This window comes from Nipponia nippon, unplaced genomic scaffold (genome assembly GCF_047370975.1).
Source record: "Nipponia nippon isolate SJK-2023a ecotype South Korea unplaced genomic scaffold, ASM4737097v1 scaffold_6, whole genome shotgun sequence".
In the NCBI taxonomy this organism is placed as follows: Eukaryota; Metazoa; Chordata; class Aves; order Pelecaniformes; family Threskiornithidae; genus Nipponia; species Nipponia nippon.
In genome coordinates this window covers 66,886,595-66,897,713 of record NW_028262380.1, presented here as the reverse complement: position 1 = coordinate 66,897,713, position 11,119 = coordinate 66,886,595, and the positions used below count along the sequence as shown (strand labels likewise).

The 11,119-nt window shown below is 51.8% G+C and overlaps 1 protein-coding gene and 1 long non-coding RNA gene across 3 annotated transcripts in view; one reads left to right on the top strand and one right to left on the bottom strand.

Moving 5' to 3' along the window:
• Window positions 1-3,776, bottom strand: part of NR3C2 (nuclear receptor subfamily 3 group C member 2) — a 214,920-nt gene extending 211,144 nt beyond the window's left edge. The window contains exon 1 of one of the 2 annotated variants that reach the window (XM_087735566.1): window positions 3,622-3,776. The gene's annotated coding sequence lies outside the window, so the exon portion shown is untranslated. Of the gene's footprint in view, window positions 1-1,956; window positions 2,092-3,621 lie in introns of those variants that run through there. The other variant, XM_087735565.1, reaches the window with a different exon arrangement.
• A 1,327-nt stretch (window positions 3,777-5,103) lies between these two features.
• On the top strand, window positions 5,104-10,806 carry LOC148051536 (uncharacterized). The gene is made up of 3 exons (XR_015699838.1): window positions 5,104-5,426; window positions 6,955-7,074; window positions 8,276-10,806. It is a non-coding gene; the product is annotated as an uncharacterized LOC148051536 (long non-coding RNA).
• Window positions 10,807-11,119: the final 313 nt, after the last annotated feature.

The window sequence follows — 11,119 nt, the reverse complement described above, 5'->3', positions numbered from 1 at the left end:
CCACCAGCGCCCACTGTGCACCAGGATGTCTCAGTTATAGGCCTAACATTGCATTGGTACACGAGCTTTGGAGCGACCTCTCCCGCAGCAGTAAATTTCAAACTTCATACATAATCAATAGGCAAGCATACTTTAAAACTTCAGCAAATAAAAATCTGGGTCACACAAAGGGGGGGGGGAAAAAAAAAAAAAAAAAAAAAAAAAGCCCTGGTCCTGCACTTCCAGAGCACTGTCTGGTAAATATGTCCAAGAGGATAAAAAAACAGCAGAGATATTATTTGTGGCCTGATACAAGTTCGGTTTAAAATGACAGATATAAATTAGTAAGAATGCAGCACCAAAGGGATTTTTTGGGAGTGCTGGTTTCTGTCACCTCCGAGCGCCTCAGTGGATACTAGAACCGAATAAAAATCCCACGGGTTGCTGATAGCGTTAAGGGTTTGGTTTTGTTCTTCTAAGCAGAACTTATTACAACCTGACTAGCATGTTTATCCACGGTATCCACACTTCACCTACTGCACAGACATGCCTTTTTACTAACTTTCACTAAGTGCATTTGACTGCAGGCTAAAACATCCACGGACCACAACAGAAGCTGAGTCGTGTCACGTATCAGAACCGAGACCATCTACATCTGGTATTTTGCAGAAGGAAGCTTATATTATGAGCACAGCAGTTTCTCCAGACACCCCCCCCCCCCCCCCCCCAAGAAGTACTCGGACACTGTGAGTTACGTATTTCACCCCCAAACATATCAACAAACAGAGTCCTCTGCAGTATGAGTCTCCGATCAACCAGGCATGAAACGAGTTTCGCAGCAACAGTCAAATAAAAAAATCAAATGGTACCTGGTATCCCTGCAACCAAAAGGTCACCTAGATACAGGAAAACGTGAAGTAAATCCAGTTTCATAAAAACTAAACCGCCGGCTCAAGCGACCACCCACTTCTTATTTCTCGGTGTTTGTAAATGAAATTTTCTTTAAGTTTCACTGCCTGCGAGCCGCTTCGCTGACATAAAACTGCCCGGGGGACCAGAGTTTCATCGTTAAAGATGGGCTGGGGTTTTCCCCCCTTTCTCCAGGGCAGCAGAGCAGGGCTGGCAGCGGGGGCTGGCAGCGGGGGCTGGCAGCCGGGGGCAGGCAGCCGGGGGCTGGCGGCCGGGGGCTGGCGGCCGGGGGCTGGCGGCCGGGGGCTGGCGGCCGGGGGCTGGCGGCCGGGGGCAGGCAGCCGGGGGCAGGCGGCCGGGGGTGGGCAGCCGGGGCAGGGGGGCTGGCGGCCGGGGGCAGGGGGGCTGGAGGCCGGGGCAGCCCCCGGCCCCGCTGCCCGCGGACGCCGAGGGGAGCCGGACTCGGGCCCCCGCGGCGGGGGGCTGGTCCCTCCGTCCTCGCACACACACACACACACGCGTGTTAACAACCACGCAGGCAGCAGGCACGCTTATTTCCCTGTCTGCCCCACGCGACGTGGAGCATCACCACAGCTCCCGGGCAGAAGGCACCGCTTTGCACCCCTCACCGCCCACCCCCCCACCCCCCCCCGGGTCCCCTTTCCCGCAGGTGCAATCCGGATTCTCACGCGTGGGGGAACCCAGCAGTACCCAGGGGCGAGCTCCCTCTCTCACAGGCGGCCGCCGGGGGTCGGACCGGGGCGGAGGCGGGGAAATCCTGAGAGCCCAAACCCGCTTTCGGCCGAGCCCGCCTCGCCTGCTCCCCCCCGCCGCCGGGACCCCCAAGCGATGCAGAAAAGCGCTTTTTTTCCGCACAAACGCCGCTCCCCACCCCCCGCGGCGGAGAGGCTCTGGGTTATCACCGTGACCCTCCCTCACACACACACAGAGGGCACCGGGGGGGTTGCACCCCCCCGTGCCGAGCCCCGAAATGCCCCCCCCCCCCCCGCCAGCCCCACCTCCCGGCGCGGGTCGGGGAGAGGAGCGGCGCCCCCCGCCCCGCGGTACCTGTTGCGGCGGGGCGCGTCCCCGAGCCCCCGCCGGCGCGGAGGGCGGCGCGGAGCGGCGGGGCGGGCGGCGCTCACCCCCCTCCCCCGCCTGCCCGCCCGCCCGAGGCGCGCTGCGCCGCGCCGCGCCGCCCGGTGACACGGAGCGGCACCCGGGAGGGGACGGGAAAAGGTGCCAAGTCCTTTAAAAACATGTCACATGCCCAGATAAAGTTCAAGTTTACGTCCCGCCAGCCGCCCGCCCTCATTGGCGGGCGGGACGCGGAGCGCCGCGCGGCTGGGGCCAAGCCGCCGCCCCATTGGCTGGGGCGCGCCGTCAGTCACCCGCCGGGCGACATGACTGATACAAAGTTGCTGCGACACAGGCTGGAAAACGCATCTCCTTAAAGCCGCAGGGGCCGCCGCGGCCGCGCAGCCCCGCGCAACCCCGGGGCGCCGGCCCCGCCGGGGAGCCGGGGGGCCCCGCCTGCCGCCCCGCCCGCAGCCGCCCCCGGGGGAGGGTGGCGGGGCAGCGGGCCGGGGCCCTCGGCGGGCAGGTGAGGTGCGCGGGGCGCGGCCGCCCCCGCCCGGTGCCCGCGCCGCGCCGGCGGCAGGGCCGCGCATCGCCTCTCCGCCGGCCCCGGGGTTTCCGCCTTTCAGCGGCGCATGAATATGCGGGGTGCCGGTGTGGCGGTGATTTAACCGAGAAATTAAAAAAAAAAAAAAAAAAAAAAAAGAAGAGCGGAGCGGCGGCGGCGGAGCGCGGGAGGGTTCAAGGACTCGTCCTCTGCTCTCCGCCGGGCTGGCTCCGCTCCGCGGCAGCCGCGCATCCCGCCGGGCGCCCCCGCCCGCTGCCTCCCCCCACCCAGCGGCAGCGAGAGGGGCCGCCGGGACGGCCCCCGGCTCCGGGGTGCTGCCGCCTCCCGCGGTGCCCGCGTCCCGGCTGCAGGAATACCCTTTTCCCAGGGAAGCAAAAAAAAAAAAAAAAAAAAAAAAAAAAGACGGCGAGCAAACTTTTAGGCGATGCGCTCCCAACTCGCTCCGTAAATAACGCCCCCGGCGAGCGGCCCGCAGCCGCTGACGCACGCTCCCAAACGGCCCCGGCCCCCTCCGAGCCCCGACCCGACCCCCGGCCCGGCGGGGACAGCTCCGCGGCCCCGCAGGCTGGCAGAGGTGCCCCTGGGAGCGGGGCGGGGGGCTGAGCCCGTCGGGGAGCGGCGGCGCCGTGCACCGCGCTGGGGCACCGCGCACCTTCGCCCGAAATCGCCCCCTGCGCGCCCGCAGGCACACGACGGCGCAGCCCCGCGTACGCCGCGGGGAGCGGGGTCTGCACGCACTAGGCACGGCGAAAGCCCAAACATCCCCGGGATTTGGGGTGTCACGTGCCCCTCTCATTTTCACATTCTGCCAAATATCGACCCGCACTCGCGGCCCCGGCGGGCACGGGCCGAGGCGGCGGCGGCTCCCAGCACCGGCGGCGCGACCCGCGGAGCAGCCGCCGCGCTTCCCCGCGGCGCTGGCGCGGGCGCTGCCGAGCAATGGACGTGTCCTTCCCGCGAAGTTTGCACTGATGGGGACGGGACTGGCCGTGACCTGGATACGCCGGCTGGTGCGGCGGACACCCGCCCGGCCCCCGCTGCCCCCCGCGCCGCTCCGCGCCCCGCGCAAGGGTCCGCGCTGCACTCACCTCCCCTACGACATGGTGGCGCGGCGGGAGGAGGCACGGCCCCCGGCTACTGCCAGCAAACCATCCGAGAGCCCGCACCGCCACCAAAAAAAAAAAAAAAAAAAAAAAAAAAAGAAAAAAAAAGTACGCGGAGGAAACGCCGGGAGCGGGGCCGGGCTGCGGGCAGGGCGCTGCTGGCGGGGCCGGCGGGAGGGGGCTGCGGCGGCGGCCGGGTGCCCGGGGCTCGGCGCGGCGCGGCTCGGCGCGGCTGGGCGGACAGCTCCCACCATGGACGCCTAGGTGGGTGGGTGTTCCCGCGGGTCACACCCTCGCCCGCCGGCGGAGGGGAGCGGGGGGTGGATCCAGCACCGGCGGGGAGGGGGGGCGGGGGGATTTGGGGGGGGGGAGAAAGGGGAGCGGGGGAGGGAGGGAGAGAGACACCCTCCAAAAAAAAAAAAAACCAAACCCGAAAAAAAAAAACTTATGTCATTCCAGGTAAAACTCCCATCTGCGCCACCAAGGAAGAGGAGGGAGGAGAGCGGCGAGGGTGTAAACTTTTTCCTTCCCCCTCCGCCCCCCCGGTGCCGCCCGGCCCCTCGCAGCGCCCGGCGGCCGCGCCGCCCCCGCCGCCCCCTTCCCTGCCGCCCGCCCCGGCGGCTCCCGGCGGCGCGGCGCCGCGGGGTTTCTCACGCACGGAGCCCGCCGCCGCCGCCGCCGCCGCCGCGGTTCCTGGTTCGCGGAGCCGGCGGAGGAAGGGAAGGAGGGCGGGCGGCAGGGAGGCAGGGCGGGCGGCGGGGGAGGAGTGTCTCCCCGCGCCCTTCCCCAGGCGGAGCGTCTCTCCCGGCCCTGGCGGCGGCGGCGGCGGCGGCGGCGGCGGAGCCCCCCCCCCCGCCGCCCTCCGACCGCCCCGCTCGGCCCCCGGGCGGGCTGCGGGAGCGGGGCGCCCCCGGACGGGATTTCGGGAGGCGGCTGCGCCCCCCTCGCTGGGCCTGCGCCTTCCTTCTCTCCCCTCCCCGCTCCTGCCGGGCGGGGGGAGCCGGGCCCCTCTCGGCCCCCCGGCCTGCCCTCGCCGTCCCGGGGTAACGCCGGGGAGGGGGCGCGTCCCCGCGGCACTCGGGCGGCTGCGGTGGAGCAAACCCATCCCGGCTTCAGACGTTAAAAAAAAAAAAAAAAATCGGCGCTAGCATCGATACTGGTTTTAAATTAATATTTCACTTGTGGCTAAGATCTTTTAAGGCTGATTATTTTTAAGTTCGGGGCATTAAATGGCTCTTCATTTAAACATCTTAAGAAAAAAAATTGGAGGGAGGAAAAAGTTGGCCCTATTTTAATACCCTCAATGAAGTCTTTAAACATGTGAAACGACTGCTCACAGAGAGGGAATTTTACCTGTGCCAAAGCCTCTGTAGGATCCGGGCCTTGGAAAAGGCAAGTATTTTATCAGCTGGTGTTTGTATCCGTCAAAGTTTGTGGGTAACTTGATAAATGTTAAACAGGGAAGCATAAAGTGCTGGTAAGGCCAGACTTGGAGATAACGGCGCGTTCAATGGCTTAATTTCACAATTAGTTTGCTATATTATTGGAAGCAAATCATATTTCACTGTGCCTACACTAGTGCTCTATTTTTAGCTGTAATGTAGCTAAAAAGGAGGAACCTACTGAGATGTATTATAACATCGAATGTGAACAATTCTGTTCTCTCTCTTTTTACTCATTTCATGTCATGCATCTGGTTTGGAATACGGCTAATTTATTAATCGAGCCGAGCTACTGCGGATGGGTTGGAGGCTGCAGTTCTAAGGCAGAGGAAAGTTCCACACAGCTCTGTGAGTAACCCGGCAAATCGCAGTCATGCAAAAGGCACCCAAGCACATTGGCTCGTCTATCAATAACTGCCATACCGAGCACAACTATTTTATGTTAATTTGTAGTAATGATATATTTGGCTGACTGGTTGCACTTCTTTTGTCTTACTCTTCCTGCTATTCTTTTTTTTTTTTTTTTTTTTTTTTTTTTTTTTTTGCAGGGCAAAGGTGTAAAATGAAAAAGGCATCTGAAATGCCTGGAGGTAGCCTCAGTCTTTGTGTTGCATGATTTTTTTTTTTTTTAAGAACAAAAAGGAGAGAGAAAATAAAATTGAGGGAATATATCTATCTTCTGTCTTAATACCAAATGTTTGATTTCCCCCCCCACTGCGTTACATACAGAGATGGCTGCTGGAAGAGTGAAGCACCTTTCCCAGTACATGTGAGATGCTCACAGATTTTCCACAAATTCAGTAGAAACCTCATTTGTTTTCTGCTTGTGGTTCACAGGAGCACTTAGCTTTTTAGTGGTTGACACTATATCTATTTTTAGCAGCATTTTAACAGCTGTCACTAACAACTAAGATCTCATCTCGAACAGGGAAGGGAGTTTATCTGTTTTATTTAAAAAATCAAACTACATAATTGTCAGATTATAAAATACAATATGGATCTTTATCTGTGAAGAGAAAAGGCTATCTTTTCTCATTATGCCAATTCCAGGAAAAAAAAGGACCTATAGTAGGCTTGACAAAGTAACGAATGGGCTTTGCAAGGTTTGGAAATAATGCGATTCAAAGGCATACAAATGTATATATAGCACATTTCAAATTCCATTAAAAGTGGTCCCATTACTGCCTTCTGCAGCTGTGTCACGATGGGGGAAACAGCAAAGAGTCGCGTCGTAGTTTTCCAAGTAGGTCAAGAGGAGCAGCGCGGACACCTCCGATGCGCAATTCTCTTCCCTCGCGTTAGATTTTATAAGAGGTTAACTCATGTCAGACACATGACACTGAAAGCAGCAGACAGACAAGTGTAAGCCACTCTGTAGCAGATGTCATCTCTGTTCCTAAAGATAGTGGTAAATTTGCGATGGATAATGCATTACAAAACAAGATAACGCTGAAACTCGGCAAGTGTCAAGTTTTGCCTCCTCCCATGCTCAGTAAAGCGAGCGAATTGGTATTAGGGGCTGCAGGAGTGGCGATGTAGTGTAAAAGCAGCCTACTGTACTGTCTTACTTAGAGGTCATGTGCCCTATTTTGAGAACTGAACCAAAGCGGATGAAGTTTTGAGTCGGTTCCAACTAAGGCAGCTGGGCATTTCCCACTTCTCTCCAGCTCCAGCCTAGGAAAGCAGGCAATCACATGGTCAGTTATATTATTCCTTTACCCGATATTATTCACTGTAGATTTAATTTTTATGCCGTTTGGCTCATGTGGTTTTGATTATTCAAGATTTATAGCTGATTGGGAGGAGCTGCATTTCGGGAAGACGCTGGAAAAACATTGGGGATGACAGATGAGAGTTTACTTTCCGTGTCCAACAGGTGCGAGTCTTCCGAGAGAGGAGTCCGCACTCTTCTCTGACTCACCAGTTAATTGTGTTAAAGCTAATTCCCTGAGCCATGCTGAAAGCCTTTAGAATTCTTTACAAGCCCTGGGAAAACGTAAGTAAGCGTGTTTTCTATATGGTATGCCTATGTTCTCTGAGATACCAACATTTTATCTATTTAGTCTAATTTTGAACAATTTTGTTTTCTAATTATAGATAAATCTTTTAGCTGAGCAACAGAACATGTTCCCTTTTAACCTGGATTCTTTTTTTTCTGTCTTTTTTTTTCTTCTTTTTTTTTAATGTTCCTTAATGGCCCATGTTATAACTGTGGTTGAACCACATCTAAGTATAGTACAATTGCATTTCTAATGCACATTGGCATTAGTGACCACTCGCTTGCGTAAAGGGCATGCATTTGAAAACACAGATTCCCAATCAGTTTAAAATCACAGTTTTTATTGACAATTAGCACCGACAGTTTCATCTGGTTCAGAATGAAAACATCTCACAAAGAATTACTTGTGAGTAATAGGTCTCGTAGACACTGGTAGGGCAAACAAAGCACAAGGAATAACACATAGGCAATACTTTGTATTTTTTGTAGCTTTAATATTGCCATGTCTATTTATGTTGTTTGTAATCAACTTCTCTCTTGTTTACTACTTGCAGTATTACTTGTAAGAAAATGTAATTGATAAAAAACGGAACATTAAAAAAATTGTCATCGCCACAGAATGCAGACTTATCCAATATTAATGAATTCCAAACAATAAAAGGTAGTGGCAGCTAATTTTATCTTAATATTTATCTGCTACCTACTGGCATTGTTACAGTATCAAATGGTAACTCATACCTTAATCTGATGAAAATCAGCCAAAAAAATCTGCCAAAAATCCAGACATAGTGCTTAACAGCAGTAAAAATAAGAGAGCAAAGAACACCCTCCAGCACTTAATAAACATATCAAATGCAAATTGGAGGAAATTATTTAATCACTCTATAGGCTAGTTAATTTGATGATTATTCACAGTTCTAGTAGCAATACTTAGTGTGGAACAAGTTAGTACCAAAATTGTCATGACACCAAGGTCGTAAGTAGAATTTGAAACTTGCTGTATAGAGGAAATTACCTTCCTGATTGAATGAGGCTCCTACAGCAAAAGGAGAGTTCTTATGTAATTTTCCAGATTCTTCTATAATCCTGAAATTGCCTGCTCTCAGATATTATGCAATGAGAGACGGTTTGGTATTAACCTGCATGATCACATTCATTTTGAGACTTGAAAGACCTTTGTTTTCTAAATTTTTTAAAGATCTTTATTTCTCGGAAAAGAGAGATTTCGGATGGGCTCTCCCCAAAGCATACAGTGAAGATGAGACTGAAGAGAGCAACGCTATGAAGCTGAGTTAAGAGACTGCTCAAGAAAAGTGTTAATTTAACATGTGCCAAGACAGAAAAGGAAAAAAAAAAACCTATTGATTTTGGTGGAAGTTGCACTGCTTTCCTAAATAGATGTAGTCTGTTGATTTTTTTCATATTTTAAATACCTGCTTCCTATGTAGGCTATGGTTCAGCTTGAGGAGCTCATTCAGTGTGCCACGTGGGCCGAAGCTGGGCAGTTGATCTTGCTCAACATGGAGAGTTGGTCCTTGTCAGATGCACGTTGATTTATACAGATTTGGTTAAGAAAGGAATGTATTTGCCACAAGGAACCATAAGTCGGTGTTCTGAGAAAGCGTCCTGGCTTTGAAGATGAAGGTCACACCAGAATTTGGCTGGCCTAGACTAAATATCTGGTAACCAAAAGTCATGCATTCCAAAATTTTCCCACTGTGCTTGCTGATACTTGGCCCACAAGCCAGGAGTGACAGAAATTTTGACACGTGGGATGGGTTTGTCCCTAATGGCCCCAAACATATGCAAATAAACAGTGATTCACAGGTAAGAGCAGATAACCTTACCAACCCAGTTGCCTGGCTATGGTTTATTCTCTTTTGGTGTCAGCGTGACAGTCGCTCAGCTTAGTTTCCAAAAAACGACGCTGTCAGTGTATCAGTGCTTGTACAATCCTGGCGCCTGCAGCATCCAAGTACCACGCAGACATATTTCTTCCAAGCTCTGGAAAGAAGAGAAGCATTATCACCGTTTTATAGTTAGGGAGTGGAGGAACAAAGAGATTGCAGGATTTATCTCCAGTCCCCTAAGAAGGCTATGACAAAGCTCAGTACTTCCCAAATTCCAGCTCGCTGCCTTTCATCACAGGACCAGATTTCCTTGTCAGCCATTGCCTTCCCAAGATTGCTGCGTGAGCATGAATGACATATAGTTAAAACACATTTGGTTGTTGTCTGGGGAAGGAAAACACGCCGTGGTCTGTTTGAATGTATTCATTATTGAAATGAATTTAGAAAACCCACATTGTCGGGATTTTTTACCGTATGGATTAGCAGCAGCCATTGAAGATTGACGTTACCTTGCCTGCTCGAGCCTGGTCAGAAGAGTCACATTCCATGAATGTGCAAGAATTTCTGGCATGAATTCTTGTACATGCACATTTACATTTTGGCTTCTGTGCATGCTGTTCATGCACTCACCACTTTGAACTCTGCTTTTCATGAGTGTTGTGGTTTAACCCGGCAGGCAGCTAAACACCACACAGCCGTTTGCTCACTCCCCCCACAGTGGGATGGGGGAGAGAACTGGGAAAAAAAAAAAGGTAAAACTCATGGGTTGAGATGAAGACAATTTAATAGGACAGAAAAGAAAGGGAAAATAATAATAATGATAAAAGAATATACAAAACAAGTGATGCACAATGCAATTGGTCACCACCTGCTGACTGACACTCAGCCAGTTCCTGAGCAGCAGACCTCCAGCCAGCTTTTCCCCTCGTCTATGTACTGAGCATGACGTCATATGGTATGGGATAGGCCTTTAGTCAGTTGGGGTCAGCTGTCCCAGCCGTGTCCCCTCCCAGCTTCTTGCGCACCCCCAGCCTGCTCGCTGGTGGGGTGGGGTGAGAGGAAGAAAAGGCCTTGGCTCTGTGTAAGCACTGCTCAGCAGTAACTAAAACATCCCTGTGTTATCAACATTATTCTCATCCTAAACCCAAACCACAGCACTATACAAGGTACTAGAAAGAAAATTAACTCTATCCCAGCCAAAACCAGGACAATGAATAATTCCAACAACAAAATTCCTTCCTTCATATATACATGGAAAGCAAACACAAAAGAGGCAGGAACGTGGCCAAATGAAAGTAATTTAAAATGTTTTTTCTTTATTTATTTATTTTGCATTCCATTCTCAGCTCTGGCTAGACAGTCACAGAGTAGGAATTATGTACCCCCTCAAGATTTCTAAAGGAAGGTCAGCCAGGACTCAAAGGAAATCTCGTTTGTTTAAGAGTCAAAACTGGTCCAGGGCAGAAATGATAGAGGGTTTAGCAAACAAGAATTTCTCCCAACGTGGTTCAGTTATGTGCCTTATGCGTGACTTAAAATTGAAAAAAATGAGCCAATCATCAGAAATCTTTTGTGTCCAACCGCTGCACAGAAGACATGACTACTCCTAAATGAAAGATGAGGTACTGATCTTTTTAATCTGGTTCCTTTGGTTCTGTTCGAGGGACAAGACACCTGTCACTGTGATGCTAGTCCTGCAGATGAGCTTCACTTTTCAAGTCCTGAGCATTACTCTTTTCCATAAGAGGAATGCATAAAAATAGTGAAAGGAAGCACAGAATTGTTTAAGGAACTAGAGATGCTGAGCTGGATTTGCAGTATTTATACTACTTTTATATAACTGTAACAATAGTGATTGTAACATGATTTACACTGTCAGGAGAGAAAAAATTAGACCTTCTTTTGCTGGGAATCATAAACAAATGAATAAATAAACTAGGCAGTAGACTGCGTGTGTGCATTTTTATTTCAGAGCTTCTACTGAAGAGTGTCTAGTTCTAAGCAGGTGCTTCCTTGTAAACCCGTTGTGGAGAGCAAATGAGTCTCAGGGACTGTCGCTCCTTGTTGATCGTCAGTGGGTGTAGATGCAGTAGATGTAAAGGTCTATGACTCATTGAGCTTGCTAAGGTGAAACCAGAAGAGAATAGATAATTGCACCATTATAAAAAGAATTATCACCGTTTGATTACAGA